This window comes from Mus musculus, chromosome 8 (genome assembly GCF_000001635.26).
Source record: "Mus musculus strain C57BL/6J chromosome 8, GRCm38.p6 C57BL/6J".
Taxonomy (NCBI): Eukaryota; Metazoa; Chordata; class Mammalia; order Rodentia; family Muridae; genus Mus; species Mus musculus.
The window spans coordinates 103,719,341-103,729,000 of NC_000074.6; the positions used below are offsets into that span (position 1 = coordinate 103,719,341).

The 9,660-nt window shown below is 42.9% G+C and overlaps 1 long non-coding RNA gene across 1 annotated transcript; it reads left to right on the forward strand.

Moving 5' to 3' along the window:
* The first annotated feature begins 3,361 nt into the window (after positions 1-3,361).
* On the forward strand, positions 3,362-9,260 carry Gm39235. The gene is made up of 3 exons (XR_879137.1): positions 3,362-3,526; positions 5,463-5,569; positions 9,198-9,260. It is a non-coding gene; the product is annotated as a predicted gene, 39235 (long non-coding RNA).
* The last annotated feature ends 400 nt before the right edge of the window (positions 9,261-9,660 follow it).

The window sequence follows — 9,660 nt, forward strand, 5'->3', positions numbered from 1 at the left end:
CCCCTCACCCAATAGGAAATATCTAGGAGGAACCACCCTCTTCCTCCCTCTGGGAATTTCTCACTAGCCATCCCTGTTGCCGGGGTCGCACAGCTACATAGCTATTCCAGGCACAAGCCACTGCATCCCCAGGAGAAACCTTGAGCATCATGAGCATCAGCCACTGACTTGATTCTCTAAGCCGAGTGCTTTATCATCGCTGCCAGAGAACTCATCTGAGACTGAGCTGCAACAGAGCCATTTCAGGTGAAAAAGGACAGCTGAGGGAGAGACAGTGCTCACAGGTAGATGCCTAGTCATAACAATTATCCACACGTCTCCCCCCCAGGGACACCAGACAAACACACACACACAGAGATAGCACATTTCAGCTTAAAGACAGAGCAGGAAACAGTTAAAAAGGTCTAGAGTGGGGGTTTTCAACCTTCCTAATCCCGCGAACCTTTAATAAAGTTCCTCATGTTGTGGTGAACCCAGACATAAAATTATTTTCATTGCTATTTTATAAGTGTAATTTTGCTGCTTTTATGAATCATAATGTAAATCTCTGTGTTTTCTGAAGGTCTTGGGTGACTTCTATAAAAGGGTTGTTTGAGTCTCCCAAAAGGGGTCGTGACCCAAAGGTTGAGAAATGCTGCTCTAGAGCAACCTGATGATTCTAGAAGACTTTTGTGAGAGGCAATGCATTTCCTGCTAGGGCCTCAGTGAGGGCATGTGTGTATTGGGTTCCAGGCACAGGGATTTGAACTCTCTAAGATGTTCTGAGGACTGAAACTGGAGACTTTGTGAGCCCAGAGAATTTACTCCTTTGTGCCTTGCCAGTGTTTTAGGAATCACCTGTAAAATCTGCTAATGAGTATCCACGGGAGCCATCTTCTGACCATTCTCATCCACCTCAAAACCCCACCAGGCAGAATGGTGTTTTTAGAGCTCTTCCAGGAGGGTGTGTTGTTCATCACTCCTTTTCCTTGGCAGCTTTTCAGATCATCTTTCTCCAGTCTTGGAATTTCTAGAGGTATTGGAGGCTCCCTTTAGAGACCACTGTAGATTGAAAAATTCAGCCATTTGGTTTCCCCCTGATTGTGGCCTCTGGGAACCCCAGGGCTATGTCTGGAGTTACTCAACACACTACAGAGTCCATATACTTACTGATCCCAGACATAAACCCAACTCCATCAGGAACTTAATCTATCTATCAGTATTTATTACATTTATGTTAATATGTGTCTGTGTGTGTGTTCCCTTCTTTGTAAGAAATGAGGGAGACTATGAGCAAATATATACATGAATGCATGTGTTTATGTGCACCCCAATGTACATAGTTCCAATAGAAAAAGCTGCTCTCTCTCTCTCTCTCCCTCTCTCTCTCTCTCTCTCTCTCTCTCTCTCTCTCACACACACACACACACACACACACACACACACACACACACACACACACACATTTCCTTTAACCATTTGCCACACTACAAACACGTTCAAATTATCACCTGAAAGCCATGATGATTTTCTCATCCCCTGCTTATGAACCTCTGCTTACTCCCTGAGGACTGCCTAGAGGAAAGGAATGAGACCCCAATGGCTACAGAGAATTTCAAGATCTTCCCAATCCTGTTTGAAGAGCTCCACTCTGTTGTCCTCTGTTTTTCTACACTGTCATGCTAAACTTCTTTTCAGTCTTTCAATCTATAGAGCACATTCCTGTCCTCCAGACCTTGGCTCACAGGGATCCTGTGGTGGTTTGAATTAGAATGTCCCCCATAGGCTCATATATTTAAATCTTTGGTCCCAGGAGATGGAACTGTTTGAGAAGGATTCAGGGTGTGGCCTTGTTGGAGGAGGTGTGTCACTGGGGCTGGTTTTGAGGTTTCAAAAAACTCATTCCATTGCTAGTATCCCTCTTGTTTGCATGCTTGTGGATCAAGATGTAAACTCTCTGTCCAACACCACACCTGCTAGCCTGCTGTCAAGCTCCCTGCCATGATGGTCATGAACTCTCAGCCTTTGTAACTCTAAGCCCCAAATAAATTATTTTTTCCATAAATTGTTTTGGTCATAGTGTTTTATCACAGCAATAGAAAAGTACCAAAGATAGCTCTTGAGATTCTACTGTTTTTCCCTCACTTCCTCTGTGAAAAGAATAAGACCTGAAGCTTCACTCCATCCTCAGCCACATCTTCTTGGGGTCCTGATACCTGTAGTTGCCACCAATCTAATGAGTCATGTCTCTGTTAGTCTCTGTTCATTTCTCCCACCAAACTGCCTATGAGAGGAGCCACAGTATAGACTACTCTGGGGTTATAGCAGAGGGTGAGCTTGTCAAAGGAATAGTGCCTTGGCTTGTGTTGTGAGAAACAGACAGACAGACAGACCTAAGAGGCATCCCTTTGTTCTTCACTGTAAGAGCAAGCTATAGAAATGCTATTGCCCTATCATTCCCAGATTTCCTAGCACCATACCACCCTAACTGCCTGAGAACTTCACCTCTGACCTCCCAGTACATCTGTAGGAAAGTGGTCTGGCATATGCATCACTGCCACTAACCCAGTCTGGTCTTCAGTATTTTTTGATTCTGAGTTGAAAATCCTTGTTGGTTTTGGTAAGAAAAGAAGACATCATCCCAGGCTCGTGAAAGCTATGTTTGTTTCCCTGAAGTCTCTATCTTGATTGATAAGGCAGTGGGAGCTTCCAATATGGCACAGTGCCCCAAGAGAGCTGCTGCTTTCTGTTTGCACACACAGCACACTCACACAAACACACCCACATCTCAAGACAAGGGAATTCAGAGTCAGAAATACATAGGTTCTAACATTGCTTCAGCCAGTTGCCAAGAGTGTGTGTGTGTGTGTGTGTGTGTGTGTAAGGGAATAGATCTACTTTCTATAAGTGATATTTTCCTCTATACTAGGATAGAATGCCTTGTGTGATTTGATTGACCCCACAAGACAACAGTGAAATCATGACAATAGATCTGATTTTATATGTCACTCATTAATGTGTTTCTTTGTATTCTCCACATACAAATCTCTCTTTGCTCCCCACCAGCTCTCTATAGAAGGATATCCGGATTCCTGTGGGTAATGGAATTTAAAGACCATCCTTAAACTGTCTCATAAGTCTGGTCCTAATCTCTGCTTCCATCATGCTCTCCATGCCTCAGTTTCCTTAGCTTTCCAATGGGCCTTACAACCATGCCTATCTCAGAAAGTTACCATGAGAAGTATATAAGAAAAGAACACAGAACTCAGTACAAAGCCTAGATATGAAAGCTTGTTTATTGTCCACGGGCATCTCTCCAGAGGATGGAAACTTACAGCCTTTTGATGTGTTTCCCATGAATCCAGGGGAATTGTGACCTACAGTTGTGATGTTACTTGGGTCTGATGACCATAAGGAAGCTCCCGGGAAGGAGCACGTTGCCACAGGTTTGAGCAGCTTCCTTTGATTCCAGCTGTGGACTAAAGCCATGGCCATTGCCTGCCAATGAGCCTCTTGATGTCTGATCCCTCTGAAGTCTTACTGTCAGGTAGGGTTTTCTTTCCAACTCTGTTGTTGTGGGAAACCTGATCCCATCCAACTTCAATGCACCTGCCTACAGCACCAATGGCACCCCTCTCTCTGGAGTGCTGATCCCCAGAGTCTAAATACAGTGCCCCCTCCTTCCACTCATCCATGTTGTTTCTTTTACTTCCCACAGTTTCAGTTATCAAAATCAATAATTATCTAAAAATACCAAGTGAAAAATTTCATGCAAAGTGTCTGAATTGTATATTGCATGCTGTTCTAATTAGCATCATGAAAGCTAGGACTGGAACTCAGTGGTAGGGCACTTTGAGCTTTATCCCCAGCACTCCAGAAGAGAAGAGAAAATGGAGGGAGAAACTCGGAGGTGCCCAGTATGATGAAGTCACACTCCATCATCTTGCATACGTTGCCCTTCTGTCCAGCCCTATGCATTTAATAGTTTCCAAAGTGCATATGTTCGGGTAACTCTTATCTTAATAGCACCAAACCTTAAGGGTAGAGATGTTTGACAGTTCATATACACTCAAGAGAAGCAGGAGAGTGCTTCTTTTTATTGTGAAAAGGCAAAAGTTCTTGGGATAATCATAGACAAAACTCTAAAGAGTTCCACAGAACATGTGGGGTGTGTGTGTGTGTGTGTGTGTGTGTGTGTGTGTGTGTGTGTGTGTGTGTGTGATGTTGGGTTTAGCAACATCCGTGGATTTAGGTAACTACTGGGGGCCTTAGAATGCATCTCCTATGGATAAAAAACTGGCCAGACTAAGTCCAAATTCTAATCCTTTCCTCATCTTCTGTAGCTCCACTCTAATTAGGGTCCTATATTCTTAGGTTGTCTTGGTAGGCTCTATTCAATTATACCTGGAACTACAATTGACACCATGGACACTTTAAGAACACACTTTAAGACACTTTCACCCTGCAGGTACTTGGTTGAAGATGGAATTGCTCACAGCCAGGTGTTAGAAGGCTGACATCTTTCTCCCTGAGTTCTATTGACCTGCAATGGGCCATATTTAATTCAAGATGCTAGAGCTAGCACCATTGCCAGATATATTTCCATGATGATTAAACATTAAACACAATATTATTTCAAAGTATTTGAAATAACTCAGAGCTAATGAAGGACTAATTGCTTCACTCTGCGTACTCAAATAGTGATGTTATTTTTTAAAAATGCATTCTTATGTCAACTGTTGCATCAATTAATTGCAAATTTTCCAACAGTTAGCCATAGTGTGATTAAAGCATATGAGAATAATCTTTTAATTAGCTTTCATTTTGAAACAAATAGACAATTAAACCAAAGAACTAAGTGTGAAAATTCCATTGGTCTGCTTTGTTTGTTCAGGGGAGACACTTGTTTAAATAATGGCCGTATCACTGGAAATTAGTTCCTTGGTATGTCTATTGGCTGGGGCAGTAACTTCATCTCTTCCCTTTCTTGGTACTTCTATTTTGTACAAGCAAATACCCCTACTGACTTCCCCCAGAAGCCAGAAATATATAACCAAATGAATAGCAGCCTTTCTCAAGAATGTCTTTTTTGAGTGGAGCTATTCAAAGTACCAGCCAATTTTTATTAAAACTATCATAGTACACAATTCCGGTGTTTAAAAATAGATAAATCTCTGGGGACACTGAGTGCTTAATTCTTCCACGTACACTCCCACCCTATGAAGAAGGAGTAGGGTGAGAAAGGGGGCTTGAGTTGTTTTCTTGGGTACCTAGCTCACATTTGAGTAAGCCCTAACCTATTACCTTGCCTAAATTTTGTACCCTTTAGCTGCCACACTTGCCTTATTCCAAAGTGGCCTTGCTGTGTAGATTGGTGCATGGGATACCTAATCTGTATTTAGAGCTATTCCAGAGCCCGTTAAACATGAAAGGGGGGGGGGGTGATTACGGAACCATTTACTCTAAACCTTCTTATACTGCAGACAAGGAGAATGGGGTCTCAGGAAGGAAAAGGGATATGCCCCCTTCTGCTATGCTGATGATAACGTCCTCAGGCACTCAGTCGGAAGTCTTGGTGGGTGTTACCTCGGTAAGTAGGACACTTGGGAGATCACTAGGCTCTGGAGAGAGAGAACTCATCAGGCATTCCTTGTCCATGTCAGCTCTGAGTCCATGAACCATTGCCTTAAATATAAAAAATGTCATAGTTCACCATGAATCTCAGAAATCACGGTGTGAAATGTGAACATAGTGACTGATGTGGGACAAGTCATAGTGACCCCTAGCATCACTTAATAAGTACCATGGGCCCAGCAGTACAACAGATGCCTTGACTGCATTCTGCCATTTGATCTGGACAGAAACTGTGTGTTAAACACTGCAAACTTCATCTTCTGGGTAAAGAAGTGGAATAGGCATATTAGGTTCATACATGTGCTAGTTCTACCATATTGGGACATTCAACTTCTAGATGGTGAAGCTGAAGGAAATGGAGAAAATGGAGCTCAATTTTGGAACCATATTCAGAGTTAACAGAATTTTAGGCTTATCCCTAAACACTTTAAACTCAACATCTGAAACCCCTCGGCATCCTTCACACACTTTATAGTGCCTCGTGGCAACACCAATGACAAGAATAATTCTGTAATCTCATCATGATGAAAACCACACACGAGATTTGGGGAGAAAAAAAATCAATTTCCATTAGAACTGTTTGTTCAGTTGCATGTAGATGTTTTCAGGCCTGAGCAATAATACAGCTGTGACATGTAACCGAACTGTAGGGTGTAAGGACTCTGGGAGACCCAGTTACTGTATAATCCAACCTCCCTGTCACCGCTGGGTGGTAGAGCCATGTTAAGCATGCGTTTCATCAGAAAGTGTTTTCATTATAGTGAACTGGAATCTTCCCTCCAATGACCTAGAGTCACAGGGACACACAGAACCCTTGGTCCAGACCTCACATGACATCTTCTTCAAAGAAAATGTCCCCAGTCCTCAGCAACCCTTCTTAGGAACTCTGGAACTTTAATAGACATAGGATGATGTTGATATCATCACTTGGCTTGCCTCAAAAGTGTCAGCCAACCTCTAAGGCTTTCAATTTCCTCTACTATAAACTAAAATCATTTGCACTTGTTTATGTACCTTTGTTATTCTAATTCCCTATGTAGGTATGGAACTAATGTTTTCTTCTCTTCATCACGGTGATTTTTGGGGGGAGTTCTGAAGCAATGGTACAAAAGAAGATAAAGGAGGGTACTCCGGGCCTATCCAAAAGGAACAGAGCTCGGGTAAAGTCAGGTCCACTTCCCTAAAGAGAAGAGAGGAATATACAAATATACAGAATGGAGCCCCCATGGGATCTCTACAGGCCTAACTCTCCTGCAGCTTTGTTGAAATATCGTTTAGGCTCTTCTAAATCATCCACCAGAATGGGTTATCACAAATCACTGTGTGACTTGGCAGAACTCAGGGAAATGTGATCTCAAGTCATAAACTTTGAAAGTGAGGCGTTTGCAGAGTCACATTCATTGACGCCATTCCATCTCATTCCTTCAGCCACAGAGACATTCAAAGCTCCCAGCAGGGAGCATTGGCCACAGAAGGGGGACAGCACTGAGTTAGGTGACTCCCAGTCATCCTTCTCTGGAAAAGTGAAAGTGGGTCTTTGCTGCACACAATGGTGTCTTACAAAGAATGAGGGCTCCTGGGAGCCATGTAAAATACGCAGGGCTTTTAAGAGGTCAGAACACAGAGAGAAAACTTGAAAGAGCCAAGGACTCTTCTTTCTGTAACCAGAAATTGGTGACCTGATCTAGACGGAGACAGACAGTATCTACTTCATTCTCCCCACATCCTAGTTCTGTCTGCTAACATTAAAAAAACTCTAACCTTCCCAAACCTGCAAGCAGCAAAATCCAGGCCAGCGTAACAGAAATATCTTTAAAAACCCAGCAGGGATCAGTAAAAGGTTGGCCCTTGGTTAAAGGGAAGACTGGAAACCAGTGACCTAAATCTCAAACCTGACAACTCTCCAGGTCAGCTGACTTTTTGACCTTTCTCTTTCACTCCACAGACCCTATCACCTACTCTCTGATGGAGATTTTTACCCACTTTAGGTCAGGCCTCTCTAGCCTTACTCCTGAACATACATCTTGATACACTATTGTCAGCTCAGTTTTGACTTGCATTTTTCTATAGTCCCTTTGGCCTGACCCTATTGGCTGTGCCTTCCTCCTTATCATCTCTGTTTCAATACTAGCCTATCCACTTCACGTCATCTTCAGCATAACTGACTAATTTAAGGGAAGTGGTTGGGATTTTATCATAAAAGCAATGGGAATCCTTGAAAGGACAAATGAGACATGTAGACAATGAGAGGAGTTGGAGTGTTTATACTGTGATTATCGAGGGTGATGGTTACTGCAGTGGAGGATACAGATTGTTAGAGGTCTGCAGTGGCTAATCTCGAGTTCTGTTCCTTGTCTGGTAAACTCTAAATGCAAATTAGTCAAGTAAATGAAAAAAAATATCCTAAAGTCCTTAGAAATAGCAGATCTAGATATAAAAAGGGCTGAGTCGTGAGCACATGCTGGTCAGAGAGGCAGCAAACATGGAAGGGTCTCAAATATAAAATGTGGACAGCATGACAAATGTCACAGAAATCATAGAGAACAAGGAGATGTGTGGGAAATTGTTTCATAGAGCTATTTGGTGACTGTCACAGTTTAAATATAAAACAGTCTGTACCTCAGAGACTCCTGTGCTGAAGGACTAGCCTGCGGCTGGTGACCTTATTTGGGAGGGAAGGGGCTAGCCAAGAAACCTTAGGAGGTGTGGCCTAGCTCTCCAAAAGAGGTCAGAGAGGGTGTACTTTGTCTTGCTCTGGCCTCTTCCTATCAGGCTCTGCTTTCTGGCTCCCATGGGATGAGAAACGTTGTCCTTCCGCTGTGACAGTCTGCCTCATCACGCGTAAACTCTGCAGTTTCAGAGCCAAGCAACCATGAACTGAAATCTTTGAAACCAAAATCTAAAGTGAATCTTTCTTCCTTCACTCCTTACTTAACCTCATACACCCATATACTGTCACAGAGGAAAAAAAATCTAACTGACAAGATGACCTCCAAAAGGAGTTCAGAAGGCAACTAATTGCCCTGAGTAAAGATGTGAGATGAAACGGTTTAGACTCTAGAGACAGATTTTAAGAAGGCAAGAGGTAGCATGGTCACTAAAGGTAAATATGCCCCCCTTGAGGTCAAGGTTGAGTTTTTCCTTAATTTTTAAAAAGATGGTAGTCATCTCTATCTTGGTTAGACTTGGTGTGTGGAAAGTGGTGTGTGAGTGTGTGCTGAGTGAGGGATCGATGAGAGTGTTTCACTGGACCTGGAGTGAACCATCTTCCCTAGACAAGCTGAATGAGCCCTTTGATCCACCCATCTCTGCCCCGGTCACCAATGCTAGACTCAGTGCATTCTGCCATAGCCAGCTCTTAACATGGGTGCTTGGGATCCACACTCGAGCCCCACGAGAGCATAGCAGGCACATTACCCACTGAGCCATTTCCCAGACCCATGTTGGTTAGTTATCTCTTCAAAAAGCAGGGATCCAATTTTTTAAAAGTGAATAATTAAGCAAAAAGTATATCTTTTGTTAGTAGAAAGAAACCCTTTTGTGTTTGCTCTATTTGTTGATATATTAACTCATTCACTTCACAGAAACACTGGAATGTGGCAGACAGACTGATACAGTCAACAAGTGGGTAAAAGCACCCTTGATGGCTGCTAAAAAAAAAAAAAATCTCTTTCTCAGATCTCAAGCTGGAAGAAGTGTTAAAAATATCTAACTACTGAACCAAGTTCCAGTGCATAGAAAGCATTTATCTACTGCAAAATCTTTTCAAAGGCTGGAGGCAGCATAGAAAGATACCATGAGTCTGTTGAGTGTTGTGCCCACCATTTCCAGTTACAGCCACTGCTTCATCCCCTGCCTGTTCCTCGTTCTCTTTGAAAAAGACAATGTTGATCCTCAAGATACCATTTATTCTCAGCTGCTCTAGGCAAACATAGCTAAAGAGTGCTAGCTCCTAATTTGTGACTCCCACCTACCAGAGGAGTTGCCACTTCATTTCCATACCGGGTTGAGGTTGACTATCATGTCCAAACAGGAGAACACCCGCCC